The sequence below is a fragment of the Camponotus vicinus genome, unplaced genomic scaffold, assembly GCF_025532165.1.
Source record: "Camponotus vicinus isolate PSW18456_S1 unplaced genomic scaffold, iyCamVici1.0 SCAF_8, whole genome shotgun sequence".
NCBI classification, from domain to species: Eukaryota; Metazoa; Arthropoda; class Insecta; order Hymenoptera; family Formicidae; genus Camponotus; species Camponotus vicinus.
This window is the reverse complement of record NW_028141980.1, coordinates 18,953,574-18,978,950: the sequence shown is the minus strand read 5'-3', so window position 1 is coordinate 18,978,950 and position 25,377 is coordinate 18,953,574. Positions and strand designations below refer to the sequence as shown.

General features: G+C 39.3%; 1 protein-coding gene across 2 annotated transcripts in view; it reads right to left on the bottom strand.

The window, feature by feature from the left end:
- Positions 1–25,377, bottom strand: part of LOC145975784 (cyclic GMP-AMP phosphodiesterase SMPDL3A) — a 62,016-nt gene that overhangs the window by 30,963 nt on the left and 5,676 nt on the right. Inside the window, exon 1 of one of the 2 annotated variants that reach the window (XM_083106487.1) lies at positions 12,802–13,497. The exons of the other annotated variant lie outside the window; for it this stretch is intronic. The gene's annotated coding sequence lies outside the window, so the exon portion shown is untranslated. Of the gene's footprint in view, positions 1–12,801; positions 13,498–25,377 lie in introns of those variants that run through there. 2 annotated transcript variants of the gene reach the window in all.

Genomic DNA, 25,377 nt, shown 5'->3' with positions numbered 1-25,377 from the left:
CTTCTCGTACCGAGAAGATTCGATTCGACGGAGGTAGACGCAAATGGAGCATCGCGCATTGTTGCATTTATTAGCGTGGCGCAGTTCGATGGTTAACGAGCTGGAATTCTCGTTTATTTCCGACCGCCCTTCGCGCGAGCCCCCGCTTGTAATGGATACTCTCGCGATTGCCAGTCCTATCGAGCTCTTCCTCACTCCTGACTCGTTACATCTTTTGTGCCAAGTTGTTCGATTCCCTCGCGCGTTTTTCTTTGATCGCCCGCTGCTCATTATTCGGCGAGAGAGAAAAGAAAGACAAATTTTTTTCTTCATCGTTTTCGTCGTTTCTACAAAAGATCCCGAAATGAAGAATTTATGCTTAAGATGTATGCTTTTAAGAGTAATTTTTGAAAAATCAAGAAAAGTTAAAATTAAAGAATATAAAGATTATAAAATTTATTAAAAAGTGGATTTAAAACGTGAAAGATATCTCTCGATTTTAAATGTAAAAAGCCTTTAAAAAAAAATAAATTTTATAAATTTTGAAGAAAATTCTCTTATTTCAGGTTTTTTCAACCTGTCTAATTTAAAGACAATTGTTCTGCAATAATTACTACCCAATAAATATATAAATGACTTGTATAAATACATGTTCGTAAATTTAAAATATTTACTCTTTAAACTCTGCGTCAATTAAATTCAAGGGAATTTTGACAAAGTTTTCAAGTTCTTCATTAAAGAGACGCGATTCCAAAGTGCGATCGAATCGCGACGAATCTGCAATTTCGAATCGGTTATTAGAATACAAATTTCTGTAGCAGCCTGAGCATTCGAAACGGAGGCGAGCGGAATAAATTGATGCCGCTTGACAGCGGAGAGAAAATGCAAATGAGCTATCGCGCGTAGTCTTTTTACCTCCGGCGGCGAGTTGTACTCGGTGCTTAATAGGCTAAAGTTCTCGCTCATTTCCCGCCCTTACAAGAAATCGTAATAACGCTCGCCCCCGGACCGTTCTATCTATCCAACTGTCCCGTGCAACCTTAGCGCGGTGCCGTGGCTTCCTTTAATCAGCGATCTCGCGTCGCCCCCGCCCTCACGTTGTTTATACATTCTTCCATCAGCCGAATTCTTGTGTCACGAGCGCGCTTTTTCCGCGGGATGTACGTGCTCGTTAAGTTGGCACGTCGCCAATCGCGGGCGTACGCGCGACTAAACGCGCATAACGAATACGCGGCCGTGCAAAGCCGAGGGAAGAGCCGACGTATGTTATTTCCTTTGACTTTTCGGGAAGGGTACTTTGGAAAGTTGAGTTTCCCAAAAGAGAGATATCGAAACACAAATTGAATAACGATATATAAAGTATATCATCTTCTATGATTTTCTAGATGTAAAACGTATCAAGAGCAAACATTTTTCATATCTAAAAAAAAATCTGTTACTGCAAAATCTTTATAGATTATATATATATCTTGTCTTCTTTTTCTATTTATCCTTTTCGCACGTGATTAAAAATTGCAATAGTTTAATCCATATACAATGTGTGAATCATTAAATTTTAACAAATTTATGAAGCTTATTAAGCGTATTTAATCGAAAATCTAAATAAAAAAATATTTGAAAATTTGATAAAATTATAAAATTTTTACGAGATTAATTATATATTCATATCATTATATGTGTAAATCTGTATTTTATTAAATATAAATTTTTTCCAATCTATTTGTCAAAACAAATTGAAGTAAAACAGAGTTACAGAAATAAGATTCGAGTGCTCTCGTGATATAGTTTACGCAGGAATTAATATTAGCGAAATGATATTAAAAGAAAAGTTATATTTTGTTGTAAAAGCTTGCAATTATATTTCTTAAAATACGAGGGAAGAGAAAATGAAGTTTTTGTAATTCTCTTGGAAAAATCTTGCCACATGCACATGCACACGCACACCAATCTGCATTGGCGGGCTTGCGAGCGTCGAACGAAAGTCGTTGGGAAGTTTCAGTTGGCCCTGCGAGCGACGAAATATCTCGAGCGCAATTATCCGCCGCCATATATACATCCACTGCGATGCGGTGCGGTGCGGTGCGGTGCGGTGCGGTGCGGTGCGGTGCGGTGCGGTGCGGTGTGGCACGAGATGCGCTCCTGAAACGTTTTGCAGGTAAATGCGGTCTCTAAGCGGCCGTGTCGGGGAATACGTTCGACGGTGCAGCGGGCAGGGGCCCGGAAATGTGGTACGCGAAAGCACGAAACGCGCGCGTGACAAGAAACTACGGCCACCTCGCGCATGTCGTGCATCTCGCCGCGCGCGCGAAACCGAGCAGCAGCACCGCAGAAAATTCCTCGATATCGATCCGCGTCGTCGGACTGAGACCGAGAGCGAACGGACGGACGAGCGAACCAGCCAACCAACGAACGAACGAACGAATGAACGAACGAACGAACGAATGAACGAACGTGTTGCCGGATCCTCCGTGCTGCTTTAATTAAGTTAAATTGCGCCACATTCCTGAGGAGGTGGCACAGCGGTTCTTACACTCTCACGGATAGAATTCGTGGTTCACGTGCCATTCCTTTCGCAAAAATACTGGCGAATTTTGTTAACACTTTCTCTCCATAAATATGTAAATGACTCGAGATATAAATGACGAATTCTGCCGAATTTTTCAAGTTTTTTTTTTATTCACCTGTGTGAATAAAAAATATTACAAAATATATACACTGTGCATTCTAATATACTTCGCTATAGTTTTCTTCATAATTTTGTATATTATGATTAAATTATATTATAATGAAATTATTAAAGATTGCAATTATCAAAGAAAATAGACTGTAATTTTACTGCAAAGGAAAACTATCACTGAAATAAAAAATGTTGACCGAAATAAACGGGCAATTTGTGCTAAATGGGAATAATTAATTAATTATATACATTTATATTTTTTTGTTTCTCTCTGTTTTTACAAAATATACACATCTATAATATATAACGATCGTTGAATTACATAAAAGACAACCAGGGTCGAGCAATCAACGAATTGGAAATCGAATAACAGGTGCACAATAATTGCATTTATTTCAACGACAAGAAAGAAAGCGAGATGTGTGGATATAATGTAAAATAAAATGATATAAAAAGAATGAATCGAAATCAGATGGAAATTTTTTTCACCCCGTGAAATTGAAAAATCACAGGAATCGGTTTCGAATTTCTTGCAATGTATTTTCATTTGATCCCTTTCAACGTGAAATCCATTAACTATAATTTAAATTAACAGTCTTTAATAATTTTTTTTCTCACACAGAATACTTTAATCGTTACAATTATTATATCAATTTACATTATGCGACGCAATACGAGAAAATATTCCTCTATAATGTATAAACATATTCATTTACGTTGAATCTACGTGAAACACGACACGTATAAAGGCAAATGTACTTTTATATATGAAAGAATAATTTATCGTTATCGTATAAAACGTGAATCGATACTATTACCTAAATTTAGCGTGTCGCGCGATCCAAATGCAGATTCTCGGCTTTTTAAAAACGGGAAAGTGCATTCTTCCTTAAAATCGGGGGGATGCGCGCACGTCGCCGTGAATAAAGGAGGAGCCGGTGCGTGCGGATAATGTATGGTATCGATAACAGTGGGTCGGGACAAACGCGTAATAAATTCGAGGTCGGCCGGATGAGAAAGTCAGCGCGTGGATTGTGCACGCTATGAAACAATCGTTATAATTAGAGCGGTTTCGTGCGCGGCCCTTTTACCGCGAGAACAACGTCGAAGGAGCCGAATGAATAGCCGGGGTAGCGAAACAAAGAATTCCCCGGCCTGAATTCTTGACACACTCGTTCGTTATTCGCGCCAAATCCTTTCATTCGCAGCGCGATGTCTCTTTAATATGAAAATACCGCCAATTCCATTCTCACACAAATACGAAATCTACGCAAATTTCAGACATGAGCAATTCTCTCAACAACCCGCTGTGTTATTCGCACAGATTTTTCGACACAATCACCCGCACGAGATGTATTTTACATTCCAACATTGTATCTCTTCGCTTTATACATTATTAATTAGTGTTTCAAATTTGATTACGTAAAGGTTGAAAACATGCCATTTCCTCACCCTTTAAATAAAGATGAATGCAACATTTTTTTTGTATCTTTAATTGTGGGGCAATATACATCAAAGCGATATAAAAAATAAATTAAAGATTTTAACAGTTTAAATAATTATACAAAAATTTAATTAAATTAATTATTTTAATAAAATTTTGTTTATACATATAAACATTTATATATTAAAATGGCCTTTTTAACACAAGTATATGATTTTAAATCAAAGTTGAATTATTATACATATATAATGTATGCCTGGATTCTCTCTCAAGTTGAGAAACAAATAATTTGATAAGCAATATTAATGGTTAATTAAATTTAAAATAATATACACGGTAAATTCACCATATTCCTCGCGGTGTGAATTAGGTGATAGAATTAAGTTTTTATTCGTGTATATTTTACTTCACGTAACTTTCGATCGATTGTATATTGTATCTATTATTGGCGTGGAATATGCATGTTTGTATTTATATCGGCAACGTTCAATTTAAGAACGGATAAAAGCTCTCAATCGATAAAAAACTTTTGCCCAATCAATTTAAAAAAATTTCAATGTATTTTACACCTCGTCCGTGTAATTGAAAAAAACTTTAAAAACGAATTTTGATCGATGTGGGCGTAAATGTCGTAAGGACTTTTACAAAAGCAAATGTACGGTATAAATCACCCCTCAATCAAATTACGCAACAAAGGTATTAAATTTGTAATGTATTAAAGATTAAAGATTAAAGATTAAAAATTTGATGGATGGATGGATGGATGGATTATAGATTTAATTTTATCCGCGATTCGACTAGCTTAGGAAAGAAGTGGCATACCGTTATCTCCGATAGAGAATAGAGAAAATTCATTTGAGCGGATTTTACACCTATTGTTACTATCGATGAATTGGGAATAAAGCGGCAGGCGCGCGTCATACCGGGTAACACGTATTATATCGCAGATATAGCGGTGTGCATCGTAAAAAAATGTATAGACAGAGTGCCGGGGCCAATAAAACGTGATTGATACCGTGCGAAGTTTCGAGGGGGAACGGCCGATGCATATTAAGCTTGCAACGAGTCGCATGTGTCAAACATCACGGCCGCTTCGTGCGAAAAACGCCGTGTTCCGAATAAGAGCGGCGCCAACGTTTGCCCGCTAAAAATTCTGATGCCCGTTTAAATCCGTTTGAATATCGAGATTGCTAATCGTGCTATTTAATCGCGTCGCGAAACCGGCGAAAAACGACAATCCTTTTATAAATATTACAATATACTAAATATCGAAAAGCGCGACACAAAATTAATTTGATCAATGCCAGCTTTATCGATTTGCACTAAAATCTTATTATGCTCCGTTATCGTTTCGCGTTTTGTAGGTTGACAAATGTCGATACGTCACTTTTTCGATAAATGTAATATAAACGTTATTAAGCATGAGAACAGAGTCTTGAATAAAATATTTTAAGTCTTGAAATTTTTATGGACGGAAAAGTTTTAAATTTGCGAAAAAGTCGATCGCAAACTGAATTTACGGAAGATGTTTAAGGCATAATTGTGCGCCAATTAAATGCAAAATTTATCCATGTCGCGAGCAAGAATGGCTATTTAAATATAACAAACGGCATTACCGAGTAAGTTCTCTCTCGCTCTCTTTCTCTCGAGTCATCTTCTCCACCATGGAAAATTGCGCGGTCGTGCGGAGAATGGTGCGTAAAATCTACGGAATGTTGATATGAATCGATTAGTGACGGTGCAATAAGCTCGACCCGCCGGGAAGGAAAAAACCGGAAGAGAAGGCGCGTGCACCGCGCGAGGCGATCGTTATCGTGGATCGTTATCATACATTGGATCGTGGTTAAAAAAAAACAAAAAAAAAAACGCATTAGCATTCGCGGAATCATGTCGACGCATTAAGGAGTGAATGTCCTCCTTTCTTTCCTCTCTTTCTCTCTCTCTCTCTCACCTCTCGTCTTAATTTGAGGGCCACGGAAGATTTATTTCTCCGGCCTGTGCGATATACCTTCTTTCTCTCCAACCCCCTCTCGCCCCTTCTCTCTCTCTCACCCCACCTCCTCTCCGCCCGAGACTCACTTTGTAGTACCTTCTCCGTCGTAATGCGCTATTGTTCGATATATATCCAGCGATGCATATTCATGGCGCAGAAATGCACTCGCGCTTGCCATTAACACTTTTGCGGTGGCGGCTCGTGCCGCGACTTTGCAGCGAATCGTATACATTTGTCCCGCGATCCGCCGTGAATTTCACTTTGATGCATTTCACCGACCGATCGTTATTACACCGCAATGTTACCCAACCACTGGAAAGAGGAGAGCGGAGAGAGGAGAAAGGGGAGGAAAACCCCGCACGGCATTGTTCTCTGTTTTTATGCACACGCCGAGCAATATTATATATTAGCGATCGCGGTTAACTAGAATTCGCATATCCGGGAGAGAGGAGGAAGGGGAAAGGGGAAAGAAATCGAATTATTTATCGCGTTTGTGTGCGAGCGAGCGAAAACACTCGCCGAACGCAAACGCCAGGAAGGAGGAGGGTTGAAAGGCGGCTCGAATGCAATCCAATTAGGGATCGATTATTATCGACAGCGATATTGCGCACCGTAATCAAGTACGAGGAGGTCCGGGCTTTCTTGTCGAGGGCGTCCTTGATCGAACCGGCCGTCGATGTTCGGCGTCGCTTCCAAACTCGAACACGTAGAATGCGCACCTAGAAAGCGCGCGATTCTTTCCCCCGGCGAATTTATTCCTCGGACGTGGCCGGCATAGCGACAGCTGTATGCTCGAGATTTATGTGAATCCGGCACACACATACGTCCTCGGGTGTGTACGTGTGCGTGCTTCCGCGGAACATATTCGACCGTGCGCCCCGCGATAATTAATGGTTACTTTTAAAGCGTTATAAAACGCGTCAAAGAGTCGACGAGACCTTTGCCGTGATTTACGACGCGCGAAACGAGCCTCCCGAGAGAACGGGGCTCTTAACGTTTTCTGAGCGACCGGCGACGTTATCCCTCGCGAGCTTGTCGGCAGATATCCTCTCAGCCGTCTCTCCTCGATCTGCTCGAGAGAGATCGCGAAAATCAATTCGAAAGAGTATAACGGAAGCAGATTCTCTCATTAGTCTGCATATCGCGAATCTCATTCTGTATTAAAAGTGTATGAATAATCACACACAATCTTACATTTTCGCATCCATTTATATCAACAGAATAAACTCTTATGATCATGACATAATCGCGAGAAAATAGAAATGACATATTCTAAAAATTGTACTCTTGTGTCGAGCTAAATTTTGCGATACAATTTTTATTTTTACAATATTTATTTAACTCTATTTTTAAGTGCCCTAAAAATTTGCATTTTAATAATAACATTGAATAATAAACATTTGTCCTTTTTAGTAATCTTGAATAATCTCCAACTTGAATAATACACGTCCAATTCATCTTTCATTCTTAAATGACATTTGTTGAAGGAAAAAATATCATAGCACTCCATTTTTTAAAATAATAACTAAAAATGACTTGAATTCTGCATTTTCTATCCACAAGAGAAAATACATTTTGAGTTTAGTCTCCTATATATATATATTACCAAACATAAAGCTGCGTTCAGCAGGAAAAGCTGCTTTGCAACTGTTGTAAAATTCGTGAATCTGATTGGTGTATGCTCTTAGATTCAGTTAAAATTAAGAGCATACACCAATCAGATTCACGAATTTTACAACAGTTGCAAAGCAGCTTTTCCTGCTGAACGCAGCCAATATTCCTTTTAATCTGTCATCAAAGCATCATGTTCTAAGCGCGCTGACCTTAAAGATGGAATGGTTGATCGATCAAAGCGTCAAATGGAGGTGACATTTGTTTTCGTATTGTAAAGGTGTTTCGAAAATGCAAGTCTTTTTGCGAAGGAAAGAGATACGAGTGAAAAACTTGTGTATTAGCGTCGAAAGTTCCGACACATTTTGCATCGTGCATTCGTCTTTTATGAGAGAATGACATTTGACGGCCTTGTGACGTAGCGAAATCTCAGGACGTCGAAAGTAGCGAGTTGACTGAATGCGCGTTACACCATTTCGATATTCGCAGTCGTCCGCGAAAGGAGTCACACTTATCACTTATATAAGTCTGTGATACGTCACCTCTTTGCAAATCTGCGATGCATGCACGGGAGGTGCGCGTATATATATGCGGGAGAAAGGAAAGCCTGCATGACAGCGACACATCTCTGCTGTTAAAAGTTGCATACGGAAGAGAACAATATTGGCAGGGAGACGTTACAATATGGACATAGATAGAAGCAAATAAGATTTACGTCGCATTTCATCCATCATCGCGAACTGCTTTCTCACTTTACTCTCGGTTCGCGCATCGAATATTAATCTATAAATATTAAAAATATCTCACCGTAATTAATCGTAAATCAAGACTCGACATTTCCAGCTCGAGAATCTTTGGCAAAAACAGATATAAATAAAAGCGCAAAATAATATATTTGAAAAATCTCCTTTCAACTCGACATCATTCCGCTGCGCAAAATTAAATAATCTCTAAATGTCTCCAGAACGAAAGCGACGTCAGTCGCACTGACAGGTGCAAACGGATTACCGAGAGATTGCTACGTTTACGAGTTTTAAGTATCGTTCGCAGAAGCCTTTGGAAAATTACAATGCAATTTTATAGCGGCACAGAATTCTTAATTCATTGCAGTCTTAATGCTTAATAATGCTCCTGTAAAGATAAATTAAAAGAGTAATTTATATCTTGACAGTAATTTATATATACATTATATTAAAAGAATAGTAATATTTATATGTTTATTATAATAATTTATATTTTATAAAAATTCTTTTTGTAAAATCATAGGTTAATTAAACTTTTTCATATATTTTTTTCTTTTTTTATCCTCTACTATAATTTTTCTAAAATTAAAATTATCTAGTATTCCATTCATTATAGTAATCGAGATAAATTGTAGTAAATTTCTATTTCACGAGTGTTTTACACCAAGTAAATAGTTAATTTAATTATAACCAACACTTTTTACGTCCTATGTAAAAAAGTGAGATTAAATCTATTTAATCGCTTGTGTGAGGAAGATAAACTGATTCTTAGATTGTCAAAAGCAGAAAAGAACAAAATAAAAAATTCAAACATTCTTTTTATATAATTCTTATTCTTATTTTTTATTCACAAATTCAATAGGATGTCAAGTTCTTTTAATTCATTTTTGTAGCGATTATAGAATACAATAGTTTGCTCGGCACCTGCAGACGTCGTCGTTTCTATCTAACCATAACCCCCTGACGTCGACGAACAAGAATGCTTGTGGAAAGCAATGGTATCGTCAATTCTCATTGTTCTTCACTACAGTTGCTTCAAAAGCAAGAGTGCATGCAAGTATAACTAAATTCGAACTACATGTTTTTATTCTCAAATTTATATTATAATTTATAATATATTCTTTATATATTCGATTAGCTTAAATTATTGAGAAATAGCATGTTTCAATATATTCGAGAGAGTTAGAATATACAAATTACAATAATTTGTTATGATTTATGTATTTATTATTATTTTGTGTGTACATTCTTAAAATACCGATAAACATCGCGAGCATAATGAGTATGTCGCTTTTGGAACGATGTTGCTTCAAATTTGCTAGGTCAAATTTTCCAGCCTATTGCATAGCTTCGCTGCAAAATTTTCTCTCGGAAAACTTGCGAAGTAGATTGCCCGGTAGCGTATACACGACGACCAGCTTGCCGTGCTTGCAGGGCAAATATATAGTCATCACCTATTTTTTACAGAAGCTTTGTGCTATAATGCAAAAACTTGCAAAGTTCAAAGTCTGTAATCCGACTGCACGTCGACGTAAAATAGTCAATCAAAATGTACAACGTTTACGCTGCTATTTTTCCGAGTTTCCCCAAGACTGAGGGAACGGAGATGTTAAATAAAATGATTAAGTAATGAAATAAAAACCAAAGATACGAATCGAGCAAAAATATTCGCTTCAATTATCGCCAATTGAACAACGTTCTTTAGAATTTTCGTCTTTATCGTTATTTTTTCTGCTTCTCGCGCATTTGAGAGGAACCGCGATACAAAAGATGTTGCAAAAAAATATTGAAAATAAAAAATTTACCATTATCGCTCGCGATACAGTTTACTCCTGCACCACGTTCTTCTACAAACGGTACTTTGCGTTAATTCGACGAAGGAGTTAAATCCCGCGTCGCGGGAAGATCGCCGTCGACGGAAACGTCGATTAATTTTAACACAAGGCCGCGGAGCGGAGCGTGTTTGCGAATTCGGTACATCGCGGAGACCTGGCAGATGCAGCCGCAACGCGCGTACATTAGAGTATGTGCGTGTAACGCGCATAGGATGAAAGCCCGTGCGAGAGGCCAACGCGCGTCCGGCACACGGGTCGATGATTCAAGAGTTACCGCTCCCTCCCTCTCTCTTTAAAGCGTAAAATTTATGGCGCATAATATAATATCATTACGTCATATCGGCTCCGATTTCATTCGCCCCGCGCGATTTGGATATCGGTTTCCGGCCGCCGAAAGGAAGAGCGCGATATTCGCGCGCCGGGGAGCGAAAATTCGCGTGCTCGAATAAAATTATCCGTCGGGGCAGCATAGTCCAAGTACAGTGGATATGTATGTAACGGAGCATAATATATCGGGTACCCCGCCGTGTAATGTATCGGATAACTGTCAGACGGATATAGCGAAAGTTTCGCCTTCCCGCTTAAGACACGCTTAAGCGATTTTGCGTTTCTCGGGGATAACGCAGATGTTAGTTTTGCGTTCGCGGACGTAGCAAGAGCGGAGAGAATCGGGGGAAGATCGGGGGGAGAGCGAGGAATAGCGGGGAAGAGCGGAAGAGAGCGCGCGATGCATCTCACATTAATGTATTCCTTGTGCATGCTCGGGCTGCCGCCACGTGGGTTTAACGCGGAGATTCGTAATCATTTTTCTTCCGTTAGGGGAGACTGTTTAAAGAGTTTAAAATTTATTTAAACGCTTCCGAGAGAGAGAGAGACGGGGCTCGGGCCCGTGATCCCAACACGCGGGACCAATTGTTTCGTTTAACGATAATGCGCCGCGCAAATAGACAGCGTCGAGAACAATTTAACCGCTCTCGAGACAACAGAGATTGCAATTTCCGGATCAAAGCGATGCCTGGTTGCCAATTAGACGATTCAACCAACTTCCGGGGCTCGGAAAATCATAGGGCAACCATTACGCAACACCAATCTACGCGTCTGGTGAAAAAAACAAGCGAAATTATCTTCAAACGACTACACTTTTATTCGATCAATATCGTTGAAAGATCGATGTATAATGGCGACTTTCCAGCGATACGTGATACGCAACGATTTATCGCACTCTGACGCGTAACAGTTATTTCAATCTAAATATGTATATAAATGTGCGCGCGATTTGTGAGAGATTTATAATTCATATTTCTGAAATATACATAATTTAGAGTTCCAAATTAAGTTCCTCCACAGAATTTTGATTTCACTGAAGAGCAGTATAAATTGGATGCAGCGTTCGAGAAAAGCAGTGAATTAAGACTAGAGAAGCTTAAACTCAATTGTAACAAATGGCAATTTTAACATTCCGCAATATTCAAGACGGAAAAGTCGGAAAATTATCAAACTTATATTTTTGTGAAACAGAGCGGAAATTTGCTTTCTTATATTTGTGAATCTTAATAGTAAATTATATATTAAAATCATCATTTTTTTTCTCTATGTTTAGACAGTGAAAATGCGTAGACAAACGTAGAATATCGAGAAAGTGGAGTAACCATTTTCACAAGGCTCTTGATTGTTTTGGCTTTTGATGAAGAAAAGAGGGGAAATACAATTATTATTTATAAAATATTTTAATCCTCGGACTTAAAAAGTTTAATCTAAGCTGTAAAGTATACTTAATATTCGAGAAGGAAGAGGGAAAGGAAATGGCATTAAATTTATGTCTTATAATAATGCACCAAAAATAAATTTTTTCCTGTAAAGTATCGGAATTTTGACGTAGCGTTTATGTGTTTACTAATTGCATCAAATAACTAATCATTGTTGCTTGTCAACGACATGATTTTATAATGAGCAATTTAAAATTCGATCGAAACTGTTACAATCGATGCCCGAACTGATCCAACTAGGACAGATTAAAAAATTGACGTCGAGTATCGGCAAAATGCCAAATACGATATTCCGTTTCTCATGACAATGAAAATATTTTTAAAACTTTGCCCTCGTAAAAAAAGTACAATTTATTATCTCAGCGTCATAAATTATTTAGTTTCATACCTGAAAACGCGTTTAAGACGGTGAATTAATAAACGCAAAGTTTGGAATGCTTCTTTTACGATGATTCACAATATGTCATCCCTGACAATTTACTACTCGATTTTCGTTTTCAGGATGATTGTTGCGCGAATGTACTTGAATAATTTAAAGGAAAATTAGCGAGAGATGCCGGGAAGGTTTTCAGCTGATAAAATTATCCATCGCTCGGCAAACGGATAAGCCTCCGACTCGAGCAATTATACGCGGACTCTTGCGAACGACAGAACTCATTCCGCTTTAGCCACCTTTCGAGCCGGCGCGTTTACCGAGGTAATAAAGAGCACGCTATATAAAGACTCGGAGAACGAAAGGTAATCAGCACTTACGTGTTCGTGTGATTCCGCGAGAATGGATGTCGGGTATCGGAGCCTCACTCGTGACTGGTCATAGCGGAGAATATACACGTTTACACTCACAACACGCGCGTACACCTACGCCACACTCTCTCTTCTCTTCTTCCCGCGGATCACGAGCGAAACTTGAAATCGCGGCGTATAAATCACAGGTTTCAGCAGCCGGGCATCGGGGTTTATATCGTTTCCCTCGGATAGAGTCTTCAAGTTTGCTTTCTCACTCGGATCATCCTCCACCCCCGTCGACCAACGGTCCCTAATTCGTTTCTCCTCTTCTCTCTCTCCTTCGCAAACCCTTCGAGAGACGAATCACATATAGGTACTTCTCGGCACTGTGTCGACTCGAGATTTTTAAGTCCCGAATGAATTATTCGCAGCTATATTCACAGCTATATTCGCAGCTATATTCGCAGCTATATTCGCAGCTATATTCGCAGCTATATTCGCAGCTATATTCGCGTCGCGAGACGACTCAACGAGTGAAACGTCAGACGACGGAGCGAGAGTGAAAACTGCGCGCCCTCGTCGCTGGTGTCCCGGTCTCAACGAAAATAGTCGTCTCCGAGAGCAACGATCGACGAACGGCGGCCCGTGTGCGGCCCGTAACCCGACACGAGTCGAACTCGCTGCCTCCTCGGAAAGGTGGTTGACGACGCCGACGCTGCAGCCACCGCCACCGCCACCGCCGCCGACGCCGGCGCTGCCTGACGGGGGTCACGAGGGTGGCTCCGGCTTCGCGACTGCGCCCTCTTTACTCTCTCCATTACGTACCTCGCACACGCGTGACCATGAGACAACACGCGTCGCTCTTTACGCGTACACCCTACGCGCGCGCGTGTGTGCGAAGAGAGGCTGGCATCTCTCTCTCTCTCTCTCTCCCTCTCTCTCTTTCGCATCCTCTTTCGCGCGCGCGCGCGCGCGCGTTTTATCTCCTCGCTGCCGTATATTTCTGAGGCCCCGGCCACCCCCATCTATAGCTCCGGACCGTGTCTCTCGCCACCGCAACACGTAGCCCCGTAGTGGCTTTCTCTCTACCATCTTCCCGCCTCGCCTCGATTGTACTTTATATCTCGCGACGTATACATCACTGTATCGCTTTATGTCTCGTATAACGTTTTATTAACCAGAAATCAAGCGCGTACAGTTCCTTCGGATCCTCTCGCTTTTCCCAGCCGGGCCTTTTACCAACCACGTTGGTCCTCGTTTTCTCTTTTAACGGCTATTCCGATTACTCGCGTTCGATCTGCGCTATTTCTTTCGACAACCTTCTCAACGGCCGTTGCCACGTGCGGCAAATGTCATTGTGTCTTTTAAAACGTTTCTATCAACTGTCGCGCTCGCCGCTTTTCACAGCCTCGCGTCCTCGCGCGCCCAACACATGTGTGCGGCCTCTGCGCGTTGTGCCTTTCTCCCCGTTCCTTTCTTATTCGTTCAGTTTTCCACATTTTTACAATGACATTTCTGTGGCTTTACATCGACGCATACGTCAACTCGCGTCTACATAAGAATGGTAACGTTGCGCGCAATTTTCCTCGAGCCGGATATGAAATGTTCTTTCCTCAGATTTTACTCCCGATCGCGGAGACGTGTATTCGTAATGCGTCATTTGAATATATACTTATTTCTGTTGTTTATAAAAATCTCGAGAGAAAGATTAAAGAGAAAATCTCTCTCTTTTCTCTAGTTGAGAAAATTCAATGACGCGGAAAGAATTAATACGACCTAATCCTCTTTCCATAAAATCCATATGTTTCAAGAATTGCATTAATCATCCGCGAGAATCGTACATATATATTGGAAAAATTATTACATCTCTGACATTGACATTTATCCTTGAAAATTGAAAAATTGCGAGCAATTATTTATATAAACTCGAACAATGATTTACAATAAATCTTTGATAAAGAGGCTAAATCTTTCTTGTAAAAAGTTTGTAATAAAGAAGAATTATGCCGCTTCTGATACATATCTATTGACATAAGTAGATACTTGTATACAGCCAACACGAGAAACAACTTTAGCGCGCTTGTAATATTCCGATTGTTCGAAGAAGCTGGCTTACCTTGCGCGCTTTAGAATTGACGCTGAGATTTAACGAGATGGACGTAAACTTTTATAAGGATCTTATTAATGATTTTATATCGTCGTGAAAACTGTTTTCATAGTTTTCCTTTATGACATTCTTCATGCAGTATTTTACGTATTACAGTCCGTCGTGCGCTTACCTGCGCATAAAATGTTAAATGTACTAAGTGCACCGATGTATTCGTCGAAATAAAACTTTTGTCTTTTATAATGTTTTAAAGCTTCGACGAATCAAGCTTCGGGAGAAGAATAAACAACGAAGCTACTTCTAATTAATTTCGAATGATTCTCTCGCCTATTGTATAAAGAAAATTTTAATATAATAATTTATATCAGAAAATGTCCTATTTTTTACATTTACATTTACAGATTATATTATGATAATTAATAAATAGCAATTAATATAATAATTAATGTGCTATTAATCATGATAATTATATACATTACAATAAAATTTATTATTACAAATGAAAAGAGCACGATATAAAGAATGTGAATTTCCTCGACATTTTCGCTAAACAAAAATCGCCTTTACAGTCGGCTGTAAAATTTATGAAGATTAACGTGATGCAATGATTCTTTTGAATCTTTGTAAATTATCGCTATACAAATATAGAAGAAGTACACATTTCGCTCGAAAGATTAATAGATATTTGCGCGGTTGCCTGCAACGTCGAATACGCTTGTCAAAAGGCGCATATTGGCAGACTATGGGGAAATTAATACCGAGGCATATGTTCCGAGCAGACCTGCCTAACCAGCGCATTAGTACGTCGCAATCGAATCCGTAGCTGGTTGTATGCACGCCGGTATGCGTGAGTGAAGGGCGGGGGAGGGAAAAGGGGAGGGTGGGAAGGGGAGGAAGAGGAAGCGAGCACAAAGTCCATGGAGGGTGCCGGTCGGATGATATACTGGATACCGGTCCGTGGTGGCGGCATGGTGGTTACAGATAAGGAGCAGGTCGCGCACCGCGGTGAGCTCCGGGAATGGAGACGGTACTAATTTAGTAAGCGCGGCGAACGAGGGTAGCGGCAATATCCACTTCCGGCTTTCGTGTCTGCCAAGACGGAAGTAACGCCGTCCCTCCCCGAAAATGCTCGAAATTTAATAGGGCGTCCATAGGGTTTCCCCGCTCGTTCCTCGCGCGAAATATCATAAATAAAAATTTCACGCGGATAAATACCTTCCCTAAATACGCGTGGCAATATTGAAAAATATAAAACGACGAGATGAAATATGGAATATTCTGGAGAAGCCAAATCCCTCGAAATATTGGTGCCATTGAAATAAATTGTACCCGAAATATTGCTTCGGTGATGCTTAAAATTGAACATGTATAAGGGATACCTCGACATATATTTTTATTCATTTAATACGAAATATCATGTCGCAAATCATGGAGAAGGCGAGAGAAGGAACGTTCTCTCCGTCTGTTTCACGACAATTTCCTTAAAACTACAAAATGCTCGTTCCTCGATAATATTTCCTCCAAAAAGTATTTGACGTTACCGGATATTTCCCGCGCAAGAAGCCGATACTCCGCAATTCCGAAATATCGTAAATATTCCAGTAACACCCGCACGCGGATAACGTTCGTAAGCGTGGGTGGGTTAGTCGAGCATATTTTATCCCTTGCGCGCATTCACACACGTTGCAAGGATTGGGTGACTATGACGAAACGCGGAGGATTTCCCAGCCGAAGATTCGAGTTTCCCGCGCGCCTCGCTGTCAAAACGGGGGAGTTTCGTACGCGGAGGAGTAAAGTAGGATACTGTGCCGAATGGTTACATAGATAAGATGAAATCCCGCTCCACGAGACAGGAGAGAATAAAAGAGAGAGAGAGACGGAGAGATCGCAAAGTTTGATCCCCCTCGTTCTCTCCCGCCACTTTGGCCTCTTTCCTTTTTGCCCTCGGATTTGTTCGACGCTCGTGGGCGCATCTCCGCCTTCCCCGTGTCGCGAAGAAAAAGGACTGAGAGAGAAAGAGAGAGAGAGAGAGAGAGGATTCAACCGGGATCAGCGAAATTTACTCCGGAGGATCGCGAGCACGCGTCTCTCCAACGCGGCACGACCAATCGGCCGGGCGCGTGACAGAAATTGTGTCTCGAGTATCGACTGTGCTCGTACGAATTGGGGGTGAGGACGACTTTGCGAAGCCGGCGCGAGGAATATTCCAATAGCTGCGATGACGTTAGCGAGAGAGGATCTCTGACGGCGTTGTATCTGCTGTTTGATTAAGAGAGCGAACCAAACGGCGACGCTGTGTACAAATTCCGCGTTGAAATATCCAGCATGTGTACGCGCGTGCATATAACGTAACAGGCGCGCAACAGAAATGTACACAGCTGCGAGATCGTGAATATTCCATCGCGTAATCAGTCGCGTTTCAATAACGTCACAGTTCGCCCCAGAATGGTCCGGGAATTACATATTACACGTGACTTGTGTCTCGGCGCTTGTTGGCAATTGTTGGCGATGCAACTCGCGATTCGCGATGCTGATAAGCGCGACCCGGCGAAGGCGATAATGTCGTCCGGGGTCGGGAGTCTTATGCTAATTACGCGCGGACGAGAAAGCGCGTCGTACAATTTTTCTCTCTCTCTCTTCCCCGCATACGACACGCTATAATAAAAGCGCGCGTGCGCTTCCATTATAGCGTTGCACGTTATTATTGTATAATATTATGCAAATTCTGTTGGCGCGCGCGCTCGTACTCTCCGCACGCAACTTCCCTTCCGCGTAAGAATTGCGGATATGATGCGACGCATGCGGTAGGAATACAGGGTGTTCGGAAATTCAATCGACAAATTTTCAGAGATTGTCGGGGGCACCATAAGAATCATTTTTTGCAAATGAACCTGGGGTCGGAAACGTGTCATTACATCGCTACGGCATACGGAGTGTTCGAAAGAGTCGGGAAATTGAATTTTTAAAATGGAACCCCTCACTTTTTATTGCATATTCGTAGCCCTTCTCGAGACCTTTTCAAAGCACTAATTTTACCAACTTTAAGTAAGCCGTTTCGAAGTTATTGAAGTTATAAAGTTTTTTCTGATAAATCGACGACTGCAGCTATCGTATTATTATCCGCGAATGAAGGTAGAAGTGGTAAATGATGGTGGATCTACATTTATAACTGACCGATGCGTATGATATTTTGGGCCATTTTTTATTACAAACGTTCGAGCAAATAAAAACCTTCATTTTTTTGTAGACTTGAGTTTGTACTCCAAACAGTACTGTTGTGCACTGTTGTTAAAGCACGTATCCGATTGAAATCATCATCTAGAAAATAAAGTATTTTATTTCTGATTTCTAATATGCAATAAAAAGTGGAGGGTTCCATTTCAAAAATTCAAGGTGGCCTTGTCGTGACTTTGGCGACGCCATCCAAGGTCAAACACATGGCGCCAGTAAATAGATCTTTTTTTGTTTGAAACAATTTTTTGTAAAACTTCTATTTTTTGTGATATTTCGAGGTCCCGACTCTTTCGAACACTCCGTATGCCGTAGCGATGTAATGACACGTTTCCGACCCCAGGTTCATTTACAAAAAATGATTCTTATGGTGCCCCCGACAATCTCTGAAAATTTGTCGATTGAATTTCCGAACACCCTGTATGTCCGTGTATCAGGCACCGACTTTGAGATAACGCGATTAGGGTACGAGATACTTTTTGCGAAGGCGACTTAACATTTTGATGCAAAATATCGAACGATTGATAAAATGGCATTCGATAAAAGGTCTTATTTTTACGCCGCGCATAACATTTCCCAAAGGCACCGCTCGATACACCCACGCTTGTGTGGATATACATATATATACGCGTAATAAAACATGATACCAGCAGCGGTGCACGTATGATTAGCTGTTTCATTAGCCGGCGGGTGCTTATTCGGCTTTTAGATCAGTGCACAGCACGGGCCGTAGCTCTCAGCGAATCGCGGGATAGCTCGTTTACACTCGCCCGTGTATTTTGTATTTGTTCATTTGCGTACACGCGTTTCCACTACACGCGTCGTTACGAGGAGTTAGCTGATGCCATTGGTCCCCCGGTGCCGTCGTTGCTCTCGCGAGTACGCGCATGTTAACGTCCATGCGCGTACTCGCATCTCGAAGGATGATCAATTTCTGCTGCGCGCACGTTACCGAAGCTTACAATTAGAAATTATTCAGAAATTGTCGAAGCAAATTAGCGTAAATAAAGAGAGATTGTAAGCATAGAAATATAAATTTTATATATAACATCTAAAATATATATATAATATATTCTAATTTTATCTAAATATAAATGCAGCCCTAGCAAGTGCGAAGCTAAATTTGAATGATTTAAGAATAATTTTCTGCAAACTTAGATCATTAAAAATCTTGTATAATTTTTATAAAACAACTTACGATTCTAAAAAGACGTTTCTTTCTATTTTCTTCGATTAGAAAAAATGGCTTTTTTGGATGATTTGAGAATAATTTTCTGCAAACTTAGATCATTAAAAATCTTGTATAATATATGAGAATCTAGTTGTATAAAGTAGACAAAATTGTTTTAATTTCTTTTTAATTATTGATAATTTTTTAATAAAGTGTAATTATTTTGCTGAAACCTCTTTTTTTGGATATGTAATAAATTCTGACAAAATAGCCATTTTGTCTACTCTTATACAACTAGATTCTCATATATTATACAAAATTTTTAATGATTTAAATTTGCAAAAAATTATTCTCAAATCATCCAAAGAAAGCCATTTTTTCTAATCGAAGAAAATAGAAATGAACGTCTTTTCAGAATTGTAAATTGTTTTATAAAACAACAGTTTAATACACTTTATAAATCTTTGGTCGATATGATGTGAGGGAAAGTAAGGACTAAAAAATTGAGTCCATCATCTTTAATGTGCAATTTAGTTGAATCATAAGATATCGATAGATTACGAAAATCGTGTTTTGAAAACTGAGTTTAAACAGTCTTTCTAGAAATTTATATATATTAAAATTTTTATTAAAAAATTAGATAATTATAAAAATGCTTTTTTAATTCCAAATGTTTTATAAGTATCATTTATTTTCTTGAATGACATTTCTTAATTGTTGTTTTAGTTAAAGCATTTAAACGGCGGGTATTAAATATTCTTTTATTGATATTTCGATTAACACTGGCAGAAAATAATAATAATCTGCCTTATAATCTTTTTACTCTTGTATCTGAAGAACTTATCTTTCCCGCAGTTGATTTATTCATCGCTATTAAAATTGATTCGACTTTTTCACTCTTAAGAGATAGATAAGCAATATCAAAACATTTTACAAGGTATAGATCCAATTATTTATGATTCGAAGTAGACTTAATTTAGTAATGCTGCATTAAGAAATAATGCACAATATTAATCAATAGTTGCTCTCTTCGCCATCATAAAAAAATGTTAACGTTTTGCAAGTTTAAACCGCGATTACATTATGTATAAATTCGACAATATTGAGCAAAACACCCTTAGCTAATCGACCTAAATACACATCGCTCCATATATTCTACACGGTAAAAGATAAAATGTTCATTATAACATTTTTCACATGTCCCAGAAAGTCCACTCTAAATTTTAAGTTAAAATAATTCATTCGTCGTATGTTTCATATTGACAAACTAAAAATGTTAAATAATTGACACGATACTTTACATTTATTTTTGTTATCGTGACTTTAAGTGTAATGTAAAAATAATAAATTAATTAAAAATTACATGAAAAATAGTTACAATAACTCATAAGAAATGTTGAGGACATTAACATATAATAGTAATTATTTTAACTTAAATTATTTGTAATAGAAACATTTGATTTTAGTACATTTGATTATTTTTATATGTCAAAATTCAAGATTGAAGATTCACTTTAACTTTTTTTAGAATGTTAAACTGACTTTGAGACATGTTGATTGTTTAAAATGATTATGTTAAAAGTACTCAAAATAATATTTCATTTCTAAGAGACATATACAAAGTGTTAAGTTATAAAGTTGACATAAATGTAACACATGAAAACGTTGTAAAAATAATAACATATAGATTGTAGGTTAATGTTACATTGAAGTACTAATCAAAACGTGGTAACACAAGAAAATTTTGACATATGGACGCACAATTTTTTATTGTGTAAAGTTGTTTTATTTCAACTTAGATAAATTCTGTAATTAATGCAACATAGTAATACTATCAGCCGAATAATATCTAACAAACAAATCGTAAAGAGTGAACCGTTATACGAGCAGCAAGATGGAGACTTATATCAGCTTAAATTAGGCTTATGTAGTAAGCGTGTATCCAGATGTAAGAAACATGTTGGCCCACGGTTAATGGTTCTCGACCGTTTCCGTCGAGGTATCTGTAAATTCTATAAGTTACATATTGCGGGAGAAGTTTGTTGTAATCTACCAACTTGGAAACTCAAATGTCTTTGTATAGCCGTGCTAGGGGCATCGCTGAGCAGGAGAGTGCGCGTTGCATCAAAGTATAGTATGAAATAATTTTCGCGAGTCCGTAAAGTTTCCCTACCGGTCGAAAATTATTTCCAAGAGCTCTCGAGCTTCTCAAGTAATGTCTCGTCGACTAACTATGACGTTTGCATTTTCATGTCGAAGGGTAATTCTCCAATTATGACCATTGATTCGTGTACAACTCACTCCACTTTCACAAGATGCGAGCAAATCATACCGGCAAACTTTTGGAAATGATAAATAAAACGAAACTAGCGTCTCTCATGTAATAAACATAGAATTTGCTTCCAATAATATTCAATTTTACTCGTGTAAAGCCTTGTGTCTTTAATAAAGACTTTTCTAATGTTTTCGCTGGATCGTGCAAGATTAAATAATCCGCGTACTTGAGAGCTCTTGCCAAATAACACTCGATCCCAATTTAAGCACCGCCATGGCGGCATTAGGGATAATGGTGAGAAATCTCTCTCCACTATTTTTCGTTTGACATAACGCCGACCGCACAATTTCAGCATAGGAATCGCGTCACGTAACAATTCCGATTCCCCTGACGACGTAGTGAGAAAGCGAACGGGAACTAACACGGAGCAGTTCGTAACTCCTTGGAACTCGTTGGGACTGGTAACATCTTTGCTACTTCTCGAGTGACAACGGTTTGGAATGGTATAAAGCGACGTTCCTGTCGCAATACGCATCTCCCGACACACATATTCGCAGTCTGAAGCTTTGATCTTTCACCTATCGCGATGCCATCGGGTATCGGGAAAAGGGAAGGGCAAGAGGAAGGGGGAGGGAAGGGTTTCCTCTACCCAACGACGGACGTTCGAACATCCTTTCGCTACTTTTGACGCAAGTGACTTTGACTTTGTTGACCGAGTACGCGTCTGAAACGCCGAGGAAAGGAAAGATGGCGCGTAAAGGAATCGTATTCCTTCGCTCGTGAAATCAAATTCTCTCGGCAACATTGCGTTCGGTGCCGTTTCGCGAGCGACGTTATAATTATTCGTCGCGTTGCAAAATCGCCGTCGAATAACAAATGAAATCACTGATAAAAGCGCGCGTCGAATCGGAGAGCGCGCGATATAGAATTTTATCCTTTGTTTAGAGAGCACGCCAACGATTAATGCAATATCGATGTATCAATGTCGAAATGCTCGTTAATCCATCGACAACGATAATTTTTGACCTAATTACTCGATCATCTTTGACGAGCTCGAAATTTGATATTCACGCACCCGGATAATATTGGCAGCTAGCTGTGCCAAGTTTTCGCATTATTCCTGTTATATATGCATATATACATATATACGGGGTGTCCCAGACCACCCGTACACCCCTTTTAAAATGAAAATAAATGGCTTTTGTCAAAAATCGCGAACAATTTTTAAGTAAATCGGGTACGCTCTATCAAATGGTGATATTTTCAACTTTTGATTCCGACCGGAAATACGCCATCCGGATCGGAAGTTGAATTTTTTTAGGGGAACATGGTACTTTTTATTACAGATTCGAATTGTACGTGAAAAAATAAGAGACTTTTGTATCAAACGTTTTTTCTGAAAGTGCCTCTGTCAATCTTAAAATTGACCTTGAAAGTAACTGTGATGAACTTTCAATAATTAATATTTCTATTATTATTACAAAAATCGTTACATGGAATAGGATTTCTTTATTTAATTTACTGCGCTCTACCTCCTCACAAGTGCGTGAGCTCATGCTCAGGGACACCCTGTGTATATATATATATATATATATATATATATATATATATATATGTGCGTACGTGTGTATATATATTAAGAGGATAATTTAAATAAACGTACTCGTGCGCGCTCAATGTTACAAGCGCTTTAGTGCCGCGCGGCGATAATTATTACGCGTTTCTCCGGTGTTCATTTAATATTTCAAGCACGCCGTAAACAAAAGTGTCGGATTTTCCGATATGGCGGTTGTATTGACCGGACGCGAAACGAGCGGCTAACGTTTTCCCGATCGCGCGCGTGTGCGTGCGTTTATACGCGTTAATAATCTCAATAAAACGTACAACACCGATCCGGACGTTCGATTATGAGTGTACGTATCGGCGCTCGGCGCGCATTTTGCACACACATTATGTTCTCATTATTAAAACACATTAGCAGCGTTGAGCGCGATCCGACATATATACAACGGAATGAACGTAACACCGATAGGGTTGATAGATCACGCGTTTCCCTGACGCCGTCGATGAGCCGGGCGCGGGCGCGGGCGGGGGCGGGGGTGGGGGCGGGGGCGCGGACGGGGGTGCGAACGCGAGCGCGAGCGCGCACGGCTATTTCATTTTCCATCTCAGTGGATTTGCCGGGGCTAATCGATAATCGCACCACAGACACGCCCGACGTTCGCCGTTCACCGCTCGCTGCGATAACAGCCAAGCGAACCAAGAACCAGCTTCGTCCTTTGGAGCCATTCCGCAACGTTATCGACAGTGGATAGCCTCGATCATGCGCGTCCAATGTAATTTTCGCCTTGCGCCAATTTAAACTACGTGCAAAAATCATAAAAAACGTTTTGAGAAACGTGTAGGTCGAAAGGGAAAACATATCCAGTCGCCTTTTATGACTTTCACGACTTTTACGAGACATTTCTATTTTCTGACGACGCGTCTGGTTTATATATATTTACTGAATTTATTACTATTTCAAGTTTGTAACAAGCTATTTCTTTTTTTTTTGTCGTCGCATTATTAAATTATTTTCGATAAATTTATCCATCCAACTTGCTTTACTCGCCATCGACTATTAAAGCGTACAAAGTGTACCGTCGGCTGGTTACATCCGGTTGCTGGGAACAGTCGATTGTGCGTCCATGTATTGCCTGATCGAATCCCGGCTTCTTTCATGTCGGTCAATAGAGCGTCGTGTCTGCCGCAAATTGCTCCGGAACTAAACCGAAGCAATTAGCAGCGTCTGCGTATGCGCGTTATATCGAATTGGCACGCAACGACAGCGTTATACAGGATCTTCCCATTCATCTCGCGAATGCGCCAGAGAGCGCGAGCGAGAAGCTAATTAAAATTATATCGTCGCGCATCGCGCATCGCGCTCGTCCCAAAAACGGGGTCAAAGACCGCTCCTATCCCAGGTGACGGCCTTAACGAAAGAAATTTATTGAGACGAATGGAACGGCGCAAACAAAACCGTGAAAATTACGGGGATACGTCGTTAACGGGACGTCGTAAAAGTATTGCACCGAAATTACTACTTTTGCGCCGGAAAATTAAGGAACCCATTTTAATGGTCAATATAATACCCGACATAATTGCCGATCCACGTGTAACGAAATCGTTGAATATAGCTCTGAAATCTTGGCGAGCAAAAATTGATTACCAATTAGTACAAGTTATTTTTTTATATCCTGTTAAAATGAATCATTTATTTCATCAATACATATGTTACCCAATAAAAAAAAATAACTTTTTCTCGAAAACAAGAACAAGAATAGTCAGTTGTCACTTTTTTTAACTAAATATGATTTTGGTTTCTAAATTGCTTCTTGTCGTGTCATTTTGAGTTAAAATTGTAAAAAAGGGGCAAATTTAAGGGGTGCATTTTTTGTCATATTATAGCTACGATATGTTAAAAAAGTTTTATTGCAATCTAAATGAAATAAATATGGTTATGAAAACTTTCAGCCGTTAAAAAACTTTATTATGTCGACTATGATTAATAAGAGAGATATATTTACAGTTAAATATAAAATCTCTCTCTATTGCGGAAAAATTGCGAATTAGGTCAGCGTTTATCAAATAATCTTCAATTATATTTATTTAAACTTGAAAATATTCAAGTCGTTGAATATGAAAGTATAATGTCAAAAGTAATAAATTTAAAGTGTGTGTATAAATTTTGGAAAAAATGCAAACCTTTCTCAATTTCAGCAGATTCTCCAAAATATATGTCACATAATTATAATAATTATTATAGTAATTATAATAATT